Genomic DNA, 24,826 nt, shown 5'->3' with positions numbered 1-24,826 from the left:
GTAGATGAGTGGGACAAGGATCGCGTTGATATATTTCTTTATCATTTTTGCCTAAATCTATATCTACTGCTACAATAATAATGGTGAAGTCCTAAAACAAAGAAATTTGTTTGAAGATAAAAGTATTCAGCAGCGGTTGCTAAATCCTACTAGCAGTCGGTCGACAAAATGTTCGAATCCGACCTGTTTTCAATCCCAAACATTTTCAATTCTAGGCATCCCATTTCAGTGCACGTACACGTAGAAATGTTACCCGAACTACCCACCACAGGGGTGAGAAATAGCTTAATACAGCTGATAGACAAACAGACGGACGGACACACGGACAGAGGGCCAAACGCCCAAAGCGAGACAGACAGACACATAGACTCCCCCAAAAAGCTTGCATAGCTGTGCTTAATAAAAATTAATATGGGATACGATTAAAGGTGAATGAGCTTCCAAATGATTTACCATACGATTTAAATGTATAGGACTGCCGTCCTGTTTAAGGGAATAAAATAGAAGACTTGAACAGTCATGGGAACGTGGATGTATTCCATTACTGCTTTTGTGAAATTTGCGGAAAGTACCTAGTTTCGTACGGAATGAAAATGGTAGTCACGACCTTGTGATTTCAAGATAATATTCCAAAATTTATTCTTTCTTGATTTTTTTTTCACTACTTCTTTTCTTTTCCAGATGAACATGTCTTCATCCTGACGAAGAATAATCAGTGACAGTGACGACCTTTATGGTAAGTTACAATACCAAAGCTGTTGTTTTTATAACTAGTGGAAATGCACTAATTTTTAACTGTATCTTAAGGCGAAACCATTCGTTGGATCAAAATCACGATAAAACAATTACCTTTTCTACACTATCGTTTAATCGCTAGGGTCATATGTACATTAGGCTCTAATTTGATGTTCCAACCTCACGTACATCTGGTTCTAGGGGTAGTAAGTAGCAGGCCAAAGTTCATGGTTTTCTATGCTAGCAACGGTGAAAGTATTGTGCTTAATTTTACTCTAATTTTCCAATTTAATTTTCACATTATCTTTTTATCCACAAAAATGCAAACTACAAACGCCATTAAAGTTTTTTCTTCCGATTGTAAAGAACCGGATTCCATCCTTCCACCTGATCCTGTCATTTGATTTCTACATGCTTTTACAAAATGGCAAACTTGGGGCTATAGAATCGGAAGTCACGCACTCTTATTTTATGAAAAACGATAACTTCATATTATGAAAAAATAGTACTTATTTATGTACCAAGGCGGGAAAGTGGATGTTTTCCGGAGCAAAGGAAAATATGGCCAGATGAGGTGTCCTGAAATGAATTATTGAATTCATAAAAATGAAATGAATATAGGGCAAATTTAATTATTAAATAACTGATAAACTGCTCTTATTAAAGTTTCTCCTTGTATATATATGATAAAAATAAATAACACGGTTATTGAAGAGTGCTCATATAATGAAGAGAAAGAAAGTAATATGTAAAATTGGCTACAAACTTTATAATCTAGTTTTGCTAGAATGCGAGCAGTAGTTTTAACAGATTTTGTATCATTTATATACAGGGTGGCCCAACGAGAAGTATACAGAGGGCTTTTAGGGTATTAAATTTAGAAATTTCGAAAAATCCTCGAACACGTCAATTTTGTATTCGAGGGGGACAAGTTTTGGAATACAAATCACGAACCCAAGTCTTCACCCCTCTACGTAGGGAGCTTAACCCCTAAAATTTTAAATGGAATCCTATGGCACATGGCACATTATTTGAAAGCCAATTTAATCGTGATTACTAATCTGCTTTGATTTTTTAATTCTATTGATTCGTTTCGGAGATATTCGCATTTGACATAACATCCATAACATTTTTACGGTTTTTAAATAGTAGGCCATGGATCCATGGAAGGATTGTTTTGTTTCTTGTATCCATGGTAACTAAGGCAGCCGATACCAATCAATAAAAATGGCTAACGGTAGAAACATGTCACTTAAAGAATTTGAAAAATATGATTGAACCGATCATATAGGGGAATTAATTATAAAAAAGAGCGGGGGTGCTTCATTATGGATGTCCTTACCCCTGGTATTGTAGGTGTGGGTATCTCCCACTTTCCCAAAACTGTTTATATTTTGTTTGGTAGATCACATTTTTCGAAAATTCCGCACACGTCGAAATAAGGGCAATTAAAAAAATTAAGTACACATGTGTCGCTTGTATCACTAAAATAATAAGTTTTCCCAAAAATCGGCGTAAGTGAAATGACAAACATTGTCACATTACGAAATAGTAAATTTTAGTTCGAATCCTGAGAGTTGTATAAAGAAAATTCGAATAATGTATAGAATTACACAACTTGAGTGATATTTTACACATTATTCGAATGTTCTGTATACAACTCTCAGAGTTCTAATTTTTCAAGCACTGGTCTAGTGTACCGAACCATGTTGGACCTCAAATGCCCGTGATTTTTACAACTTTTAGAATCTTTTCGGGTTATGGAGTCCTTTATTTTTTTAACCTTAGCCTTCAGAGCCTTTAGGATGCGTCTGCAATTTTTAGAGAATACCAGGTTTTAAATTAGATGGTGTGTGTGTGTTTAAAACTGTTAAATCATCTCCGGGATCCTTTCTAAAATGTTTGCAATATCTGAAAGAATTGTGGCCTATAGTTTCTGGATTGATTCTGTACATATTCAAAAGTGTTTCAAGAAAGTACATCGAACATTTAGAATCGGCAAAGCTTCTGTAGACCCTGGAAACTTTCTACACTCTTCATAAGCCCTTGACTCTACTTCAAGATTTTGAGTCCAGTTATTTATAAAGTTATAAATCATTACAGGTTCTGGAATTTATATGTTCCTTCCTATCTTCCCTTCTTTGCCTAATTATTTCGTATCCCAGGGAGGAATTGTGATTAAATGTAAAAATCTCGGTAAAAATTATTGAAAACTTTAGAGTTTGTACACTAAGGGTTAGCTTAATAGGAAGTAATTTGTATTGTAGATATCACATGTACCCTTAAATTTAAAATTGCCCTATTTTGTTTAAATCGTGTTAAGTAGGTACCTCAAAAATCCGCTTGTCTTACGCCATCCATTACTGGCAAAAAAAACTAGTAAGAGCAGTACCACTTCATCTCTAACATCAAATAGGTTTATTACTGTATTATATTGGCAACCCCACAACTGGAACATTATGTGCAGCCTGCGTTTTCACCATTCTTGTATGGTAGGTAATGAAAATCAGGAAGCTACTGGAGAATTAACTTCAATTAATTTTTCAATAATACTCGTCGATTACAACTCGTATTATTAAATTTATTTGATATATTTAATAGGTAGATATACCATAAACATAGCATTATAACAGTAAACGGTGACTACAGTACGCTGATTTGGATTTACGATTTAATGAGCGTTTAAATTGATGTACTTAATAAATAAATTACCAATAAAATTATTAACATTAACTATACGCACATTTTAAACACTCAAAACCGTAATTTATGTTTGCGTCTCTGCTCACTGGAAAAATAACACGAAAATTAAATGCACGGTCTCGTATAAGCCATATGCAGGGTATTTAATGGAGTTCCTTAAAATGTGCTACACCACAGGTACAAAAAGGTTACTAATATGCAAAGTCAGCGTTATTAACAAGGTGCAACAAACTAGCGGACCTTACCTGAAGCGGTGGTGTCGCGTTTAAATTTTTTCGTAATTAAACGTTCCGCTTAAAAAATTGTAATTTCCTTCGTCGAATGATATACTACCTACCAACGTGAAAGCAGTTGATTCGGGAATCAAGGAGGGTGTTCAATGATCCCAAATTTTAAGTCAACACCACGCGTGACACTAATCGCATGACATAAGTTTACAAGACCTATTACCAACACTAATAAACAGCCCGTGCTCAACGTGTTACTTTATCTCGTGTCTTTTTTAATCTCCAAGCGTAACTTTGCAGAAACGGTTAACGGCTAAGCCGACATATTTTATTATAAAACCAATCGCACTAAATTTAACAAGTATCAATAAAGGGTGTAAGTGATAAAGTAGATCTAAATGCATAAAAGTAATTTATGAGGGTTAAAAATGCTTTATTGTTACCATAAACCTAATTCAATGTAAAAAAGTTTTAGAAAGTCGAAGGAATTTCTTTTTTAACTGGAAAAGTTTTAAATCTTAGTTTTGCGCTTCCTTCTCCTTTTTTCCTCATAAACTGAATCAAGAAGCGAGAAAAAAAGGCAACAAAACGTCCGATATTATTTCTGCAATGCCCATTAACAATACGACTTGTTCAAGCCTGAGAATGACACAAGGTTTTGTACGCGCCTTTTGTCGACTACTCGTGAGTATATCGATTGCAATGACGTCTCTCTATTGTATTGGAAAACAAAACTTTTCTAATGTAAATTTGTATTGATTTCATCTGATTGTTATCTAATGAGATTTTTACATGAAAGAGAAACCTGTTGAAACATTTTAGCATTGATGTGTTTCTTATTTTGCTGGGCTTCTATCAGCATCTTGAAATTTATTTTTAATCGGAAAACGAGAACGTTTCCACTACAATGGATTGTAGTTGGATAGAGTGCAGCGTTTGATTTAGACACCCAGTATATTACCAACTTTGTAACTAACTAGTTTCTTTTAACCCGCTTGATCATACCAGATCATGAAAAAATTGTACTCTGCTTGGTAATTTCTAATAAATCTCATTACATGAATTGACTGTTGTTACTGTTAGGTAACTTTTTGGGGGTGGGAAGGGGGATTGGCGTATTGCCCACTTTCTTCTTAACATCTGATTTTGCAAAATTGAAACTCCATCTGTTGTAGCATTCCCTATCCCTTACTTGCTGATAAGGAGGTAGACTTGTAATCCGAATGCAAATTTGCACAATTTTCACCTTACCCATCAACCACTGGTTACTTAGTGGTTCGTAGGTATTTGATTTATTAAAATACACAGAATAATAATAATAATAATTTGTGTGTTTGAAACGGGGTAACGATGTGAAACCGATCACAGAGTAAGCGAAAACTACTATCACCGTGGTATGGTGACCCAGTCACTCACTTCAATTTTAATCGTAGGTTGTCTCTGATATTATTTATTTTATTTTATTTTGCCTTTATTTTTGAGTGGGCGGGGTTTCATCCAAGGCAGCTCTACCAACCCAACCCACTATACATTTACAAATATCCATGCCCGAACCCGGATTCGAACCAGGGACCCTTAGCACCACAGTTCAGCTTTAACTGAACAGCGCCACACGGGTATTCATTGACACTTCACTGGAATTCTTTGGTATTCACTTGATATTTCTTGCATACGTCTCAATCGCCCTTTGTGAGTACCCCTCTCCCCCTCCACTCCGTACTTTGATAAGAGGGCAGAAAGAAGGGTAGAAAACGGTACAGGACTCTAGGACGATTCTTCTAGAAATAGTTCAAAACGGCAGAAGTGGGTCCGTACGGACGGGCAAAACGCACTAAAAAAATTATGTGAAAATAGAAGAGGTCTTCTTGGCTTGTGGCGCAATTCAAAACCTGCTGCAAATGATTTAGTTTTTCTCAAAAAATAAGGCAAAGAATTGTCAAATTTTGAGGATATGGATAATATGTATGTCAATGAGCATTTCTGGAAAAAATTACTAAAAAATGTTTCTGAATAGAAATTAGCCTTATATTCGAAACACAAGCTTCCCGAGTTGCGTGGAGGTCCGATTTAAATTGGCATTTTCCATAGAAATTCAAAAAAGGCTGCTCAGGCACGTGTCGGAATGGATACAAAGAACTGCGATATACTTTAAAAAACGGTTATTAGTAATTGCATGGGTATAAATTAGACCTTTAAAACACAAGTTTCCCGAGTTCCGTGGAGATCTATTTGTTTCCAAGTTTTCCAGTTGGTACTTTGAAAATTCGATATCGCAATTTACATAAAATTTCAAATTTCAATAGAAATGGCTTGTGGGTACAAACTGGTCCTAAATTTGAAACAAGTTTCGCGGAGGTTCTATGTGGATTTTCGTTTTAATGTAAATCCAAAAAGAGCGCTTTGAGACACGTGACGAAATTTGTGTGCAAGTGCATACCTAAATCGTGTGATTCCAAAATGTCCAAATTACGTTGAAATCAGATCTTAAGAAAAAATTTTTGTAAACCTCGAAACCTCGTATCTTCTCAATTTCATACGGGGAGAGTTAATTAGAAATTGAGTGGCGGTCAACCATTGGTAAGTATAACGAAGGACGAAGATCAAGTGCCCAAAATGAACTACCGTTGTGACAGACCTCAAGCTTGTATTGTCTAATTTATCCCTGAGCTAGTTGGCCGTTTATGTGGTGGGTTTGAGGAAACACAGCGAACTCTCCCAATCGTTATTGTGTATACAGGCTGATTCCAATTCGAGGGCCACCATGGCGATTTCGCAGGGGATCTTGGGAACTGTAAGAGATAGGTAGGTAGTTTGTTTGGCAAGTTGCTTATTTTGATGCTTAACAAAATGCAGTTTTGAAACTGAAAATATTCCGACTATTTTTGGAGATATCCGGAAAAAACCGGAAATTTAAAATCGTTTTTATTTTTTACTGAAGTTATTTAAAAAGATACCTCGAAATAAATGCTAGATGCAAGATGCTACTTTTAAATTTTAAGTTTGATGTTTCGTCTCCAGTCAACCATTATCAACTTTGTTTTTTCTTATGGAAGTAATTTTTACTTTTTGTCATTTGATAGAAAATTTTTTCCTGATTTCAAAAATGTAAAGATCACTATCTTTTAATAACAAATAGTGCTATTGATTCGTAAAAACGCAAGAAACTACCTACGTACACTACCCAAGACAAAGTTTGCTAAGCTAAAAGAGGATATTTTAACAATAGGTATTAAAAAATTGTGATATTCACATTTTTAAATCAGAAAAAAATTCTCTATTAAATGACAAAAAGTAAACATTCCATTCCATTAGAAAAAACAAAGTTGAAGATGGTTAACGGGAGACGAAACGTCAGATTTAAAATTTAAAAGTAGCATCTTCTTGAGGGAAAAATGTGGCCACAATAATGTGTTATTTATTTTTATTTTTTTAATTAACTTCAGTAACAAATAAAAACGATTTTGCAAAATTTGGTTTTTTCCGGATATCTCCGAAAATCAAAATACCCAACGTTGCCAAAACTCCTACCTATCTCTTACAGTTCCCGAGATCCCCATGGTGGCCCTCGAACTTGAATCAGCCTGTATATAATATATATATTATATTTTGTACAAACGAGATCTTTACTATTAAAATTGGACTTCAGCAATTTGCGCTTGACATTGCCGGATGAGCGTTAAAGTTTTTTAATGTTCTCGGACCAAATTGCGCTCAAGTTATGGAGGGTAGGGTTTTGAGAATTTCTATGGGAGTAACTCTTGAATTTGGATAATTTAAATCTGACTTTAATCTAATAAACAATTTGATATGCTTAAAGTAGTGAAAGACCCACATAAAGCCGTTAATTTAACCCCTGTTAATCTAAAACAAAACTTTTTGCTCCCATGTCAGTACGAGGATACAATTTTAAACGACCTTTAGTCGCGATTAAAGATCTTCATTAACCTCAAACTAAAAATTTCGTATATCTCCGTTATATTGACGTAAAAACCGTATGGGAGTTGGTGCACAAATCGGCACAAAACGAGCACCCCTGACATACGAATTTTGGTCTCGATCAGTTTCTTTCGTGGCTTTAATATTTAATCCCAAATGAAATACTTACTCTAGGAGCAGCAAAATTTATTTCTTGGTTAAATGAATTTTGGAATCTTTCTAAATTTGTTTGAATTTGAATCCGCATTGGTCGTATAGATATACCTACATTTTCACCTTTTCTTATATAGGTAAAGATGAATATTTTTCCCACAACGTATTTTATAATCAAATTCTTACAGGTTGCGTAGCTTGTTATTTTTGTTTCAGGTTCGCATTTGGAATTCTATAAGTTTGTCTCAAGATAAGTAACAGTGCTCTCAGATAAATCTAAGATTTCTTCTCAGGATTATTGAAAATCAATTAGTTTTATGCTAATACAACGTCTAACGGCGGACATCTATTATAACAAGAGAAATTTGCAACTCCCTAAATACTTACCTACCTAGGGTGTTCATCGGCACATATGTAAATATCGTAGGCACATCGGCAATTTGGCGGTTTCCACGTGATCATTGAGAAAAATAAAGATGTTGCGAAAGTATACCTAATCCTTTGATCAGTAAGATTAAATCCGGATCGACTTAAAGAAATTCGTAATGAATGAAAAATGTTTCAACCTTTTTTGCACAATTAAACCAAGCACAAGATATTCCGTTATAGATTACTTCATTCCGTCTATTCTAATAAAGGCCTTCGTAAGGTCAACGAGTTTATTGAAAGCCTCGCAATAATACCTACACGGGTCATAACCCCTTCATTTACTAACAATGAAAAAAAAACAGCTTTATTTTACACCTCCTCATTCACATAATTACAAATAAAATAATACAAAAAAAAACGAAGAAAATTGTAGTATAACAAGACAACGTTCGCGTGTAGCTGCGGCGTATTTATAATACTAATAACAATAATGGGTTCTAAATTAATTATAACCGGTGTTTACACTCGAGCCTAATACAAAAATAGCACTAAAATACACATGTAGAAAAACAAAACGATTGTGCCTCCATTGTCATCGTAAAGACAAAAGAAGGCAGGTTTGTAGTAGGCTGGGATTGGCCGGGGAATCCGTATCGATTATAGCGTTGGCCGGGCATCCGGTTGGCGCCCAATGAGCTAAAACAACAGGGAAGCGTCGCGACGCTATGTACACTCGCTAATATATCACATGTGTAAAGTTCTACATAGCATCTTATTTCCACTTTCCCAATATTGCGGACCCATGCCCTTGCCTATTATGAAAACTTCCCTTTTTTAAGCACTTGACCTCCAACACTTCGTAGTGGGACGAATCATTACGTTGATATAAACTATAATAACGGAAATCTGATTAAAGCTAGTTTTTTCCTCGCGGGTTCAAAAGCTTTCAAAAGTTCGAAAGCTGCACTGTTCTGTATGCTACGTACAGGCAGCGTCATCTGTTCTCATTTCGCCGAACTCGTACCGCCAAAGGCGAGCTTTAATAAAGCTACAAATTGTTACATAATGATGTCGTGTTTAGGTAGGTACATCAAACCAGATTTGTTTGATGTGCGATTCTTCTTGTTTCGTAACCTGATCTTCAAATAAGAATTTTAAAAAAAACCGGCTGGTAATTACCCACATAATAAATTTGGGATACTAATTTACATTGTTTTTAATTAGATACGCATTGGCAGCTTTTTAATTTGTGTTTTGTAATGCAAATATGAGCTTTGTTCCCTATACCTTTCAATTAGTTGTGATGTATACCGCAGTGGTTTTCACTATGAATTTGATACAGTTAATTTGGATAAAAGTGAAAAGAGTATAAATAATTTTTTTATTATTTTAATTTGGTTGTATAAATTAACTTCGCGATCCATCTGCCGAATCTTACAATGTGGCAATATGGGTCGGAAGCCACGATGTTTTTCAGTTCCCTTCGATTTTTTTGGTAATTTATCTTATTCCTAGTTGCATATTTCTGAAAGGAGTGTACAAACACAGGTGGTATGCCATGTAAAATTAGTACAATTGTATGAAGCCCGCGAAAAAGCCACATTCTTTTTTCTTAATTTGATGGTAACAAATTTTAATTGGAAAACTTCCAACAGATATACTTACTTAATGTAAAAAAAAAATGAAATTTGTTTCCTATAAGTACTGATTCAAATTCGAAGGCTACTGCGGGCATCTCTGGAACTGTAAGAGATAGATAGGTAGGTAGTTTAAATTTGGCAAAGTTGTGTATTTTGCTGCTTAACAAAATGTAGTTTTGAAACTGAAAAAATTCCAACTACTCGGAGATATCCGGAAAAAAAATGACATTTTGTAAAATCGTTTTTAATTTTTACTGAAGTTGTTTAAAAATTTTTTTAAAAATAACTAACACATTATTATGGTTACTTTTACATTTTAAATCAGACGTTTCGTCTCCGATTAACCATAGTGGTGTTTACATGTTTGAAATCAGAAAAAAAATCTCTATCAAATGATACAAAAAGGAAAAATTACTTCCATAAGAAAAATCAATGATGATGTTTGACTGTAGACGAAACGTTAAACTTAAAATTTACAAGTAGCTTCTTGTAGAGGGTAAAAAGTGACCATAATAATGTGTCATTTATTTCGAAATATCTTTTTAAATAATTTCAATAAAAAATGAAAATGATTTTGCAAAATTTCGTTTTTTCCGGATATCTCCGATCTAGTCGGAATTTTATCAGTTTCGAAACTGCATTTTGTTAAGCATTAAAATGTGCAAATTTACACTACCTATCTATCTTTTAGAGTTTCCGAGATCTTCATGGTGGCCCTCGAATTTGAATCAGCCTGTATACAACACATTGATGGACATACTCGTTAAAATATTTATTTCCCCAGTCCTTTTTCCTCAAACATTGAGCCTGTTAAATTTTTGGGATGAATTTCGTACCAAAATTGGTATATTTTTTTCTATGGAAGTGTTCGCCACACGTCTTCTACTTCCTCATTCTCATGGTCATTGGTTGGCACAGCGTTTAACTTTAGAACCATCGCTCTATCACAGCCATAATTGGTTACACACTTGGAAAGTTCCTTACCTCTTTTTTTTTACCACTGTAAAAGAACTTTTCATCATCAATTTTCCTGTCCCTGTCCCTTCCATCTCGTTTCACTTACTCCAATTAAATCCAAGTCTGTTTTTAATCATTTCTCGCCGTAGATTTTCAAGCTTTTCCTCCTTAGTAGACTTCTGACGTTCCAAATTTCCATCCTCAATTTACCCTTTTCCTTTTCCTCATTGTTTTTCTTGAATGTATGTACTCTTCGGATACTGTTCACCCCGGAGAATCTAGCTGGGGACTATTTTAACTCCGCAAAATTTAATATTCGAAGAATCCATATTTCATTTCATCGTTATCTGACACTTTTTAAGGAATGCAGTCTTTACTGGAGTGGTTTCCCTTGGCCTTTTCCATTTTCACGCCGTTGATCCCGAAGAATTCTTCTGCCTTGGAGGTGTTTTCTCACTTCCTGATGGACAACAGGGAGCCCGAACCTGTACCAGCTCATCCGCCCTCGTAGAAACAAGATTTTTGACTTGTCATTCCTAATCTTATTAACAATTTTCAAAGAGTTCTATCGCTAACAGGTTCTACCTCAAAATTGTTATTTTAAAATTTGCTACCTTTGGAACATGAAAAGAAGGAATCTTATATTACCTTTATTTCAAAATTTTTTCAAGGGATCTAGTTAAAAGAGTAAAGATTATATGGTCCAAAAAAAGGGAAGATAACGCGGCGGATATCTGGTCATCTCAGGTTAAAGGAATTTCAATTGATTGAAATGAATAAATGTAGGTATGGAAAGTTACCATTGGACTTGCTTGATCAATCAATCTTTTATGAACCTTTATCCCAAAGTCACAAAATCGTGACTTTCTGGTGTTTTATGTTACTTTTCATATTCCCAATTTTGCAAAGCGAACGTTTAATTTTATATCAGCAGTTATGACCTTAGTCAACTGTGAATCACGGAACCGAATTACATCACGTTTAAGGTGAGTTGTATCGAGATAAGAACACCGAATTTATTTGATTGAATGTATTTTAAATGGTCAGTTAAGTCGTGGTTGCGCTTCGGTGTACGTGTTTTAATTAGTGCGGACAATGTGATCAGTGAATCTATGCAACGCCTTCAGGGGGACCAAAAAGGTATTTGTTTTTCAAGTTTTTTAATACTAATTTCGTTTAGGTTCGAATTTAGTGTCTTGTAGAAACCTAGTTTCTCTAAATTAGTACCAACCAATAAATCTGTTCCATTACCCTTGTGGCACATAGCGAAATTTACGGGTCTTATTTCCAGGGTAATTATTGCGATAAATGCTGCTACCCGCTCATTTATTTCATTTGAAAAATAGACACACATTCATGAATTGCGAATATTGTTAAAGCAAGTTTAGAAAATGGCTGCCATGGTTCATACCATGTACACTTCGAGCAGAAATCCGTTTCCAAAATGGGAGATGCAATTCCAATTCACTTAGGGCATTTGTAGGTCACTATACATTTGATTAAATTTTGAACGTTCCCTTTTCTTCTAACTAGGCGGCACATTCTGCCATATTTGTTGCATGCTATTTTCAAAAGCAAGCGTTCATCCCTCCCATCCCCATCCCTCAATAATGTGAGGAGCATTTTTCGCTTTCACCGACATTTTTTTTCTTGGGATGAAACTGAAAGTTTTATATTGTAATGACCTAGCGCTAACTAGCGCCACTGAAAATGTGTCGTTTAAACTGTGGTTATGAATATATCCATACGTACGTATTTTTTGGCAATGCACTACCATTTAGCGCCGAGTTCAAAGAATAATTTTGAAGGCTAGCGCCACCATCTAATAATATGCAAAGAACTTCTTTTGATCGTCATTTAACCCATGTTGAAAAAGTACCTTTTAGTTGATGTTTATAGAACACATATAAGATTCTTAGGTTTTGGAAACCCTAAAACCTTGCCTTTTTTGTACGGTTTTGGGTGTCGTAAACCGATCAGATAAAGTAAATTAGAAATCCGTAAAACACTCCTCGTTTTAAAAATACACAAATTTTGTCATTTTTACAACATATACTGTTCAATAAACGGGGGAAGCTCTTTAATCTTGAAACTGACAAACATACAACTGAAGTATTATCTTCAATGGGTTGGCTCCATTCCCGCTTTCCATGTTAAGTGGAACAGGTAGGGAGCCGCCAAGACAGTGTTTGAAACCTACATAATATGTAGGTACCACTGGGATGGGAGTCGAAAATTGGAAAAAAATTCCATCGATTGTCACCATACAAATGGTTCAAATTTAAAAGTTGAGCCTGATGGGGGGGGGGGGCAATCGACGCAGAATTCGATGATCTCTATTCGCTGAAATACATTCTATAGCGTAAGGGGTTTACGAAAATTGTAAGTGGAAAACCTCGAAAAAAACGTCCGAGAATGTCCAGGTTTTTCTGTTCCAAAGCTCGCCATGTGTACTGTGTTGGGGGTCAAACTGGCATCCTCGTTTTCGGCACCAACTAGATGGTTTAAGACCATTTGCAGTCTTCCAGGAAATAACTTGCAGGTGCAGTCTTAATTTTACTGGAATATATAAAATCCGAATATAAATAACTAGCATCCGCAAATTGTTTTTTTTATTGGGCCTATTTGGTTGTGAACTTATGGCCACCATTTTACATTTCACCCTAAAGGGAGACTACTCTAGAGTCTAAAATCTCTATTGCTATCGCATTTCAAAGTTTGTAACACATTATTAGCGCATTTCCACAGAAATACAAAAAAATGCGCTATTGGGTCCGTCTGCCCGTCCTTACCGCAGATCGGTGTCGGTACTCGATCTTTATCTTAAGAGCTATTGAATGCCTATTCTCGGTATGGTGTTGAGGCTTGCACCAAGGAAGGAGTTGGTCTGCGCCATGTACGAAAAAAGTTATAGCAACATTTTTTTCCCTCTTCGCACTTTTAAACTTTTATGCTTATTATAATTGTGGTTATGCGTATATGTTTTTGGACTATGCTTTTTGATTAACATAATTTAAACCCCAATTTGATTTAGGAAACAGTCAAATGCATTGATAGAGAAAAAGAAATTTGACTGCCCCTTCCTCTCCCAGCTTACTATGAGGAGCGATGGCCTCAAATATTACAGCGGTAGGTCTAGCGTTTGGTTGTGGAAGCGACATTATTTTTCTTTTTTTGTAACACAAGATGCATAATAAGTCTGAGGTGGAGAAGGGGCCTATAAAACAAGACAGCGAGAAGGTTAAAAAATGCTTTTTTTTCTTTTCAATGATTGCGACTGAAACATTTAATTGTTGTTGTGTTACGGCTGATGCATGTCATAAGCAAAACGTATGTATAAATTAAGGGTAGTTTGGTATTAAGTAATGAAGCTTTGCATTTTAGTGAATGTACCCTATTTTACAAGAAGTAAACAGTATTTTCAAAGTTTACGAGCTTATTACTAAAATCAGTTGTTTAGTATCAAACTAATAAACTTTAATTAGTTTATGTGCATTATCGTTACCACTTTTGAAATGTGTATTTGATCAAATATACGTAATATGCATCAGGAATGTCGACTTTTCAAAGTTTGTAATGTGTTCAAATAGTGCAGTGCAATTGCATCTGAAGTGATTACTTCATATCTTCAAAGATCTTAATTATCATGAGAAAAATGCACGAAAAGGGATATGAGATTAAATGTGAAGCCATACACTTCTTTGTGACCGTAACTGTACTATATCGGCAAAGATATATAAGAAGTAGTACGAAGAGGGTCCCTACGGAATCAGCTCGTTTTCAAAGTTCATGAAATGACATCCTCTTTTTAGTCGGCTGATCCGCGATTCCAATTAAACGAGTGCCTGGCCGAACAAAGAACGGCTACTACACCCTAGTAAATTATTAGAGGCGTTCTACCCCCAGTAATATGGGCTTGTAGTGATTGACATCCCACTCGAATACTGGTAGCGGTTACTCTGTGGCTGGTACGTACTCGTAAGCTCGTTGTTCGAGAGCTTTTTATATATACGCGTTGCACTTTCATGTTTTTGTTTTCTTTTTAATTATTATTATTATTATGAAAGGCTTTAAACATCTGACGTGTACGTTAATAGAACGTTGATTAATCGTTTGTATAACGGAATGAAATTTTTCGGTGTTGTTCAACATTATTTTCTAATTAAAGGCGTTATTTGACATTTTACGCCAGTTCTATAACTCTAATTTTACACTAACAGTCTGTTGCTTAGGTGACAAAAGCGTTAATTTACCGCACAAAAGGGATTAAAAAAACGGACTTTTGTACGAGTAAAAGGTTATAAATGGCCTCTTTTCGTTTATTTTTTTTTATTGTAACGAGAGATGTTCTAATTTTCATTTACCGATTTCGTTTCCGTATTAACCCAATGATTGTTTTATATCGTCCCTGCACCTGTCACTAGATCGACCTTACAATATTATTTATTTTTTAAGAAAAATGCATTCCTCATAAAGGCACGACCCTGTATTTAAATAGTAAATAACGACAAATAACTCCATAAAATTATACTTTTTGTATCCACCGGTTATAAGTACGTAATCAATCGAATAAACAAGAATAAGAACAACTTATTTAATAATAAACAAAAACCACAAAATCTCGCTTTCTTTCTTACATTATCGATCTCACAAGTAATCTAACTCAAAATGGACTAGAGCCTGCACATCTACACTATAGCAGAAAGATTTTAGTAAAAATTTGAAGTCTCTAGGTATTGTAGTTTCTGAGATCTCAGCCGGACTGCCGGCCAGCCAGCCATAACGAATATAATAGCGTATTTTTTTCAAAAATGCGCTAAAAATATGTGTCGTGAATCGTGATACGTCAATGTAATCAAGAAACAGAATACAAACATTGACGTTAAAATATACAGGATGTTGCATTTAAATGCCAATTTTGGATCAAATCTCAGAGACGGTCTTTTTCATTACCAATTGCTATGTTTTTTCTTTAATTTTCAAAAACTATGTTTTTTATAATATTTGTATGATCAACGATAGTCAGCTACCAAATTTGTATAAAGATCGAATTTTTTCCGTGCCCTCTTTTAGGAATGTGCCATCTTGGGGTAGGAAAGGTCTTTTTTCGAAATTAAGAAAATAATACCCAAAAAACCAAGCGGGCAATTCGTTAATTCTGTCTATTTTACGCTTTTACCATTTTTCCGCCACTTCCACCACTGTGGCATACTTCCGCACTTTGTGGCTAAATATCCAACAGATCTGCTGAATTTCTAGCCTAGGGTATGCAAGACTGTGCAACATGAGCAAACCTCCGAGTGGTGAAAGCAACCAAAATAAACGATTTTCCCAAATAAAGCAAGTGTGCAAAATGTTACAACGGCCAAAAAAGCTCCAAAATTTGCTTTTGTAAATATTTTTCCCAAATTCTTACTGCAAGATTTGCAAGTTGGCGCACAAGTCATCATCAAACGAGGTTAATTAACTAGGTATATAAAAGTCGATTGGAAATTAGTTAGTAAAACTGTAAAAGTCATTAAATTGGCCGTTTGTACCGATAAATTTAAGCGGAGAATAGCTTAAGCGTAGCTTATAATCCATGGCAACCATTGTCTCAATAATCGTTGCCATGGCTTTTAAGCCACGCTTAAGCTAAACTCCGCTTAAATTTGTCGGTGCAAACGGCCATGCTGTAAATCCAAATTGAAAATTTCTGACGCACAGAACGAAAGTTGGGCACAAATTATCTCACAATAAACATAAATTAATATATTAAGAGCTTATCAGTTCTTGAATGCGGGGAGAGCGACGTTAAATTCTTGGAGTTAAAAAATTTAAAAAATCAGAATTGTTGTTAACTATAATAATTTGCAATTGTTCATTTATCTTTATCATCAAATTATCTGTCATTAATCGAGAACGAAATTTCCATCTTTGAGTAGAAGATTGGTAAAAAAAATTCTAACGCCTTCTTCGTGTTGCAACCTCCATGTCACTTAGTATATTCGTTATGTAACGGAAATGCTCCAGACATGACGTCGCCTTTGGCGCTCTGGAATTTTCTACGCGTATTCGAGAATGTACTGGACTTACATTGCTTGCGTGTATAAATGGTTGCGGACCGAACATCGCAGCAGTCTACTACCGAACGAGTACGTAAACATCGAGCACGGAAAGATAAATTGCGAAGTGTGAGTGATATAAATAATCGATATAAATTTGTGAGTGATATAAATAATCGATATAAATTGTACGGATTTTATAGTGTTTTAGTTCTGTTTAATAAATATTGATATAAATCGAACCCGAATTTATAAATACCGTTACATTGGTGTCAGGTGTGGGATTAATTAAATTAATTAAAAGTAAATAAAATTAAATTAAGTGCTTGTGCTTGTGTATGCCTGTAACAAGATCTGCTGCCGCTAAAATGGAAGAAACGATGCTCAATTTGCTCCAGCAAATCCAAAATGGCCAACAGGTGTTGCAACAAGAAATGAAAAGCACCCAAGAGAAGTTCGAGAAGTTGGAAGAAAATTCTAGAAAGATTAATAAAGAAAATTCTAGAAATTCTAGAAATTCAAGAGAAGTTCGAGAAGTTGGAAGAAAATTCTAGAAATTTTGAAGAAAAAGTTGAAGATAGAATTACGGAAGTTTCCAAAACATTTAAAGCAACATTCGTTGAGATTGAGCACAAGTATGAAGAGCTGCGCGAGCAATTCTTGCGACTGACTACGGAAGAGCGTACTAGTAGTGCCCCAGATGAATTACTGATGGACCGTCTTCTTGAGGTGCCACAGTCTACTCATTACAAGAAGGTCGACCCAGAAACAAATACAAGAGTAGAAGGCGACGTTCAGCAAGCCCGAGTAAAGCCACCTACTTTTGATGGTAAGATTCCTTGGACCACGTACGTTCGACAGTTTGAAGCAGCGGCTGCGGCAAATAAATGGACTCTTCAAGACAAAACTACAGCCCTGATTCTTGCTCTGAGAGGAGATGCTCTGGATGTGTTGCGGACTATCCCCGAGGATCAACAGAACTTCCAACAAATAGTAGCGCGACTCGAAATGCGATATGGCGATAAACACCTTCAGCAAGTTTACTATGCCCAAGTCAAGAACCGAATGCAGAAACCTGGAGAAAGTTTGCAGGAACTTGAAGCGGACATCGCTAGACTGATTCGATTGGCATACCCTACGGCACCGGAGAGCTTTCTTGATCAACTGGCTGTACAAACATTTATCGATGCCGTTCGTGATGGAGATGCCCAGCAGGCTTTGAGACTGGCTAGGCACGACAAAATTGAGAAAGCTTTGGCCCATGCGTTAGAATTCGAAGCCGCCAAGAAAGCTAGTCATGGAAGTGCGCGAGTACGTATGGTGGAACCTCGCAGTGACAGCCGGGTAAGAACCATCGAAGAGGAAGGTGGTTCTGAAAGTTTTGAAGAAAAGGTCAGTAAAGTAGTGGTAGAAAAGGTCAGTAAAGTAATGGAAGAAAAGGTCAATAAAGCAATACAGTCACTGGCAAAGAAACGTGAACCACGATGTTGGAATTGCGGCGAGATTGGACACGTTCGCCGCAACTGCCAAAAACCATTACAGCAGTCGGAAAACTAAGAAAGGTCGACAGGAAGGGGCTATCGTCGACCTGCAGAAACAAAGCCCCGATCTTCACTGTAAACATTACGTCGTCTGGAAAAGTTCTGAGTCTGTACATCGACGGCCGAGTTAATGGAGAAGACAGATCCTTGCTGGTAGACACAGGTGCAACAAGAACTATTGCAAGACCAGAGTTATTGAAGAATCATTCTCGGATCTCCTCTTCGACCGTGTAGTTAAAAACAGCAACTGGTGAAAGAATAAAAACGCACGGAGAAATAAAAATGTCTGTCACCATCGGAAAGACCACCATCAATCACCAGGTGCTAATTGCTGATATTTCTGATCAATTCATCTTGGGGATGGATCTTCTTAAGAAACTCGGAGCTGTGTTAGACGTGAAAAAGGGCGTGTTAAAGGTCGGCGATGAAGAATTCCCTTTCCATGAAGACAAAGAAGATGTCATCCGCCTGTTAACCACTCATGACGTCATTATACCCGGACTTAGTGAAAAAATTATAATGACCACTTTAGATGGATATTGTCGCCAGGGAAGCCTACGGATAGTCGAAGCACTAAACCAAAAGGAATTTCTAGTGGCTAGGGCTCTGGTAAAAGTTCAAAATGGCGTTCCGATTCGAATTATGAATTTGAAAGATAGTCCTGTTAAGCTAAGCAAACGAACTGCAGTTGGACAGTGTGTGCCCATCTCGGCTATTCGCTCTGTGAAATCGGAAAATCTATCTAAAGGAAAGTATCCAAGAGAGCTGATAGATATGGTCATTAAAAACACTCCAGATTTGGACAATAGACAACGACAAAAGGTGAAAAATATGCTTGTGGAATTCCGAGATGTGTTCGCGGTAAACGACCAGGACAAGGGCAAGACAAGCATAGTCACCCATAAAATAAATACTGGCAATTCCCAACCGATTAGACAACAGCCAAAGCGACTCCCCTTGGCTAAACGAGACGAAGCTGAGGAGATTATCAGAGACATGAGAAAACAAGGTGTCATCGAGCCATCGAATAGTCCTTGGTCATCACCGATAGTGCTTGTAAAGAAGAAGGATGGCTCCACAAGATTTTGCGTTGACTACCGTCTATTAAATTCGGTCACCAAGAAAGATAGCTATCCGCTGCCAAGAATAGACGACACCTTGGACACTCTATCTGGAGCCCAATGGTTTTCCACACTCGACCTAAAGAGTGGTTATTGGCAAGTGGGGATGGAATCGACAGACCGAGAGAAGACCGCGTTTTCTATAGGCTCTGGACTTTGGCAATTCACAGTAATGCCTTTCGGATTGTGTAATGCCCCCGCGACGTTTGAGAGACTTATGGAAGCAGTTCTAAGGGGACTAACGTGGCAGACATGTCTGGTATATTTGGATGATGTAATTGTCGTAGGAAAAACTTTTGAAGAACACCTAAAGAACCTGAGAGAGGTGTTTGGACGATTACGAGAGGCCAATTTAAAACTAAGTCCCAAGAAATGCTTTATGTTCCAAAAAGAAGTTAAATATTTGGGGCACATCGTATCTCGTGATGGTGTTACAGCTGACCCAGAGAAGATTATAGCGATTCAAGAGTGGCCGATTCCTGAGAACAAGCACGAGATTCGAAGTTTCCTCGGTTTGTGCACCTATTATAGACGATTCGTGAAAGGATTTGCCAACATTGCCAAACCATTAATAAAGTTGACAGAAGAGGGCAATGAGTACGAATGGAGTGAAGACTGTCAAAGAGCTTTCGAACATCTCCGGCAAGCTCTTACTAGCGCACCTATCCTTGGCTACCCCAGAAATGAAGGAAAGTTTGTGCTAGATACCGATGCCAGTAACACCGCCATTGGAGCTGTTCTCTCTCAATTGCAAGACGGACAGGAAAGAGTCATTGCCTATTTCAGCAAAGTACTGTCGAAACCCGAGAGGAATTATTGTGTGACTAGGCGAGAGCTCCTGGGTGTGGTAAAGGCATGCGAACATTTCCATAAGTACCTTTACGGCCGCAAGTTCCTGATAAGGACAGATCATGCAGCGCTAAAGTGGCTCTTGCAGTTCCGAAACCCAGAAGGACAGGTGGCAAGATGGTTAGAACGTCTTCAGGAATATGACTACGACATTGAACACAGGGCTGGAAAAGTTCACAATAATGCAGACGCTTTGTCAAGAAGACCGTGCAAGGACAACTGCACACATTGTTCTAAAATAGAAGACAAGATTGGCCATCTGCGGCGAACAACTGTAGAGAGTGAGGAATGGAAGCCAAGCGAAATCAAAACGGCCCAAGAAAACGACCCAAGTTTAAAAACTGTTCTGAATTGGATGCGCCACGGACAAAGACCAGACTGGCAAGACATTAGTGCCACAAGTCCTGAAGTAAAGAGTTATTGGGGCCAATGGAATAGCCTGACTCTGAAAGACAACCTGTTGTATAGGACCCTTGAAAGTGAAGATGGCACCGAATCGACGCTGCAATTAGTAGTACCTAGGAGCAAAGTGTCGGAAGTATTGCGAAAATTGCATGACGGCACTTCCGGAGGACACTTTGGTATTACGAAAACGTTGCAAAGGGTACGTGAGCGATTCTATTGGGTCAACCGTAAAGAAGATGTCCGGCGATGGTGTCAAAAATGCGAGTTATGTGCTACTGGAAACGGACCAGTTTCCAGAAGAAGGCACCCATGAGGCAGTATAACGTTGGTAGTCCGATGGAACGAGTTGCTATCGATATCGCAGGACCGTTTCCCGAGACAGATGGCGGAAATAAATATATCCTAGTCGCTATGGATTATTTCACAAAGTGGACTGAAGCTTACGCCATTCCAAACCAAGAGGCAGCAACAGTTGCAGAAGTGTTGGTAAAGGAGTTCTTTACACGTTTTGGTGTTCCTATAGAAATCCATTCAGACCAAGGAAGGAACTTTGAATCGGCTTTATTCCAAGATGTTTGTCGATTGGTAGGAGCCAATAAAACCAGAACAACACCTTTGCATCCTCAGTCAGATGGAATGGTGGAGAGAATGAATCGAACGATGGGTAAATATCTTTCAAAAGTCGTGGCAGAAAATCAGAAAAATTGGGACCAGTACCTCCACCTGTTCCTTATGGCATATCGATCAGCCGTCAACGAGACCACGGGTCAGACTCCTGCCTGCCTTATGTTGGGTCGTGAACTACGCCTTCCATGTGATCTCGAGTTTGGGCGTAAACCCCATGAAGAAGATGTCGCAGGTGAAAATTATGTTGACCAACTAAAGGCGAAGATGAACGATATTCACGACTTGGCTAGAAGTCATATTCAGATTGCCAGCGATCGCATGAAAAATCAATACAACCTCCGCTCGGCCAATGAAACTTTTGAAGCTGGAGATCTGGTATGGCTGCACAATCCACAGAGACGAAGAGGTCTTTCTCCCAAGCTACAAAGACAATGGGAAGGTGCGTATGAGGTGATCAAGAAAATAAATGACGTGATATATCGTATCAGAATGAACCACCGGAAACCGAAAGTTGTCCACATTAATCGACTCGCACGATATGCCGGATCCAACAACAACTAAGACGTTAGAGGTATTCGAGAAGAGGAACACAGCTTTGGGATCGAGCCAAACTTTAACGATTTTATGTCAAATTACGCCCAGCGGAAGAAAGCTCGATTTGGCGTTACTCAGGAAATTTGTCAAAATATTTTGGAGCTTCCGGTTAACGTTTCCATCGCCCATTGTGTCGCCGAAGACCTTCGCATGGGTAGAGGTATAGCTTCCGTATTCCGGAAAAGATTTGGAAGAATAGACAAGTTGATAAAGCAAAGACCACGAGTGGGTAAAGTACTGCGCTTGGAAGATAGTCAACGCTCTTTGTTCTACTTGGTTTCAAAGAAAACGTCAGAAGGCAAACCCACCTATGAAAACCTCTGGTCTGCTTTAAAAAGCTTAAGGAAACTCATGGCATACTATGACATAAATAGCTTGGCGATCCCGAAGATTGGATGTGGTTTAGATGGGTTGGACTGGAAAATAGTGCGAACCATGATCGAAGTGAGTTTTAGAAACACTAGCGTTCGAATTACAGTATGCTGCTTCAACCCACAGGGGACGACCCTCCGCAAAACTGTGGACTGTTACTTTTTCAAGAAAGGTGTTTGTCGAGCAGGCTCTGACTGCAGATTCCAACACGAGGCATTAAAAAGTAATACTAACGCAGTTTCTGAACGAGACGTCCAGAATTAAGAAGGGGGCAGTGTAACGGAAATGCTCCAGACATGACGTCGCCTTTGGCGCTCTGGAATTTTCTACGCGTATTCGAGAATGTACTGGACTTACATTGCTTGCGTGCATAAATGGTTGCGGACCGAACATCGCAGCAGTCTACTACCGAACGAGTACGTAAACATCGAGCACGGAAAGATAAATTGCGAAGTTTGAGTGATATAAATAATCGATATAAATTTGTGAGTGATATAAATAATCGATATAAATTGTACGGATTTTATAGTGTTTTAGTTCTGTTTAATAAATATTGATATAAATCGAACCCGAATTTATAAATAACGTTACAGTTATTTAAGGTCATTGTGACGGAAAACTTTTCTGTTCTTGAAAAGTGGATAGACCTTTGAATAATTCATTTAAATACGAATGTACTAGACGCTTGAATATCTGCGCAAAGGTTTTGATCTCACTCTCTCAAAGATGAAAAAGTGTTAAAGGCTAGCATAACGTTAATGTTAGAAGTGTACCTACTCATTTCCATAAACTAGATGCTGGTGCAGGATAAAGAGGAAACATGTTAACCGGAAATAACTAATGATCAACACACATAACCTATTCGTTTCCAGTTATTCTAAATGTTAATTTATTAAGCTTATCTCGCAGCGACAAAAATTGAAAAGGGGGATATTATGTAAAGTATCTCGTAGCTAATACATAATAATAATATTGACCCATATTATTATAACCAACACTTCTTGTAGATTTATTTACGTTGGGATTAGGGTTTGATTGACATATGTCACGTGGATTTTGCTAAAATTGAATAATCATAACCAGAAGCTGCAATATTCGGCTTAATGAATAATGCATTAGGAGGGGATGGCGCGCACTTCTAAAAAAACATTTTAATATTCGCCGAAGTTTAAGGGGTAAATCTAGGCGTGCGTGATTATTTAGTCTCGTATGATAAATATGTTAAACCGACTTCCGTCTAACAAATCCCAAAGTTCTCAACTTACATAGCGCGTATAGTTTTGTGAATGAAACGCCTATGCATGTTTCGTGCCATTATCACTGTATACCTGTTCACCTGAACCTCGTCTTTACACGGCCAATTTTTCAGGACGACCAAGTCCGCTTCCTACGAATAACTTCCTCCACGGGGTACGCGTAATCTAAGTAAAATATCTGTTCTTAATTTATGACCATTCTGTTAAATATTTGTCACAGTCTTACTTCTGTGTTTTATATATGTTAGTTCGAGAAGCTGCCACTGTTTTACACTCAGCGCTCCGGGCGGTACAGCCGCTCAAACATTATGCTTAGTTTATCACTATCATTTTTCTTCCTTTGAATGGATTTTAAACTTAATTGGAATTTAAAGGCGATCCTAGCGATAGTCCTTTTCTAACGGGTTAATTAATATTCACCACGATACAAGCTACTCCCATAGTTGCACTCGTGTAAAGAGACATTTATAATTACTAACTTTTCGACAATATTTTTTAATAAATAAAATGTCACATTATTTCTTTGGTTGATTGCTCAACTGCATGTTTGTTTAATGTGTATACCGCACACGTTTTTAACTTTCGTATTATTTATTTTCATAAATTTATGTGGTATTTAAATTATGTAGTGTCTATATAGCAATAGTTGAGGTCCTGATCACCCACGATGGTATTTGAAAATAACCACAAAACGCTTAAATTATGATTAAATTAAACTGGATTAAACTTATTTGGTATTTCTTTCGAGCACTCCTTAAATGTTCTTGACCTTCCTGAATTATTACTGGGGTTATTGGCTAGTTCAGGATACAATCTGTGTCAATACTCAAATGGAATTAAAAAAATTACGGTGCTTTTGTCATTTCGAAGTGTTCTGAAAAATACATTAGCAATAGGAGTTCGTTCAAATTATGACAAACACACAATTACTGCTGTTAATTTATTACAGAGCTTTTATTTCAAAACGAACCAACTTACATATAACTTGTACCTAGATATTATACAGAGAAATGGAAAAAATATGTCCATTTAGGGGATGTTTGTCGCCAAGTATTATTTTAACATGGCATTATCCCCCACAACACAAACAATACCTGTAAGATAAAGGAATATTAATATTTACCACTAAATGCAAATTCAGGGCGGAAATGTTGTTCGGAACCTTCAAAACAATTTTTTAGGTATCCAAAATTATAAAAAGTTTGCTACTAATCTACATACTTTAAAATTGTGGTCACTGGCATACGTCCGCAGTAGGGAATGCAATCCCGCAGCAAAATCTCAATCCCGGTATTTG

At 37.1% G+C, this 24,826-nt stretch overlaps 1 long non-coding RNA gene across 3 annotated transcripts in view; it reads left to right on the top strand.

Moving 5' to 3' along the window:
* LOC116168791 overlaps positions 1-24,826 on the top strand; it is a 52,705-nt gene that overhangs the window by 15,303 nt on the left and 12,576 nt on the right. For all 3 annotated transcript variants that reach the window (XR_004144843.1, XR_004144841.1, XR_004144842.1), the window contains exon 3: positions 682-736. This is a non-coding gene — a long non-coding RNA (uncharacterized LOC116168791). The remainder of the gene's footprint in view (positions 1-681; positions 737-24,826) is intronic.

The sequence above is a fragment of the Photinus pyralis genome, unplaced genomic scaffold (genome assembly GCF_008802855.1).
Source record: "Photinus pyralis isolate 1611_PpyrPB1 unplaced genomic scaffold, Ppyr1.3 Ppyr1.4_LG4, whole genome shotgun sequence".
Classification (NCBI taxonomy): Eukaryota; Metazoa; Arthropoda; class Insecta; order Coleoptera; family Lampyridae; genus Photinus; species Photinus pyralis.
The sequence above is the reverse complement of the archived record's forward strand: the minus strand, read 5'-3'. Positions and strand labels throughout refer to the sequence as shown.